The 544-nt window shown below is 67.1% G+C and overlaps 1 protein-coding gene across 1 annotated transcript in view; it reads left to right on the top strand.

The window, feature by feature from the left end:
• Nucleotides 1-544, top strand: part of TRAF3 (TNF receptor-associated factor 3) — an 18,554-nt gene that overhangs the window by 7,403 nt on the left and 10,607 nt on the right. The window lies entirely within an intron of this gene.

Below are 544 nucleotides of genomic sequence, written 5' to 3'. Positions count from 1 at the left end.
CCGCCGTGTGCCCGTGTGCGTGTGGCTCCGCGGTGCGGGCGGGCGCGTCGCAGTTCGCAGCGCCCTCCAGCCACGAGCAGTGGGCGTGGTGGCCTCTGCTGCCGGCCACCAAGCTTCACGGAGTCGGTGGCTCCCTCCGGCAGGAGAAGGGTGTTCTGGGGACCGAAGCCCCGTTCGGGGCCGAGCGCTCCAGCAGCTCCAGAGAAGCCCGCGTTGGCCCCTTCCTGCCTTCCTGTGGCTGCTCCCGGCGCCCAGCCCCCCGCCCCGCCTCTGCCTCCGTGGTCACTGAGGGGTGCCCAGAGGGCCTTCCCGGGCTCTTCAGAGACATCGTTTGCAGCCTCCGGACTATCTCTGGACATAGCGTGCATCCCAGCCTCTGCTCCCTGCATGGAGGGGGCGGGCGGGGCGGGGAGGGGGCACCCCAGAACCCTGAAATCTGCCCGCCCTAAACAGGGTCTGCCACCTACCGCCTCAAGACAAGACATGTCAGACCTTTCATGGACAGGCACCTTCACAATCAAACAGTACAGAGAATACAGTTTCC

The sequence above is a fragment of the Condylura cristata genome, unplaced genomic scaffold (genome assembly GCF_000260355.1).
Source record: "Condylura cristata isolate star-nosed mole 26May11 unplaced genomic scaffold, ConCri1.0 scaffold00013, whole genome shotgun sequence".
Classification (NCBI taxonomy): domain Eukaryota; kingdom Metazoa; phylum Chordata; class Mammalia; order Eulipotyphla; family Talpidae; genus Condylura; species Condylura cristata.
This window is presented reverse-complemented; position numbering and strand designations above follow the sequence as displayed.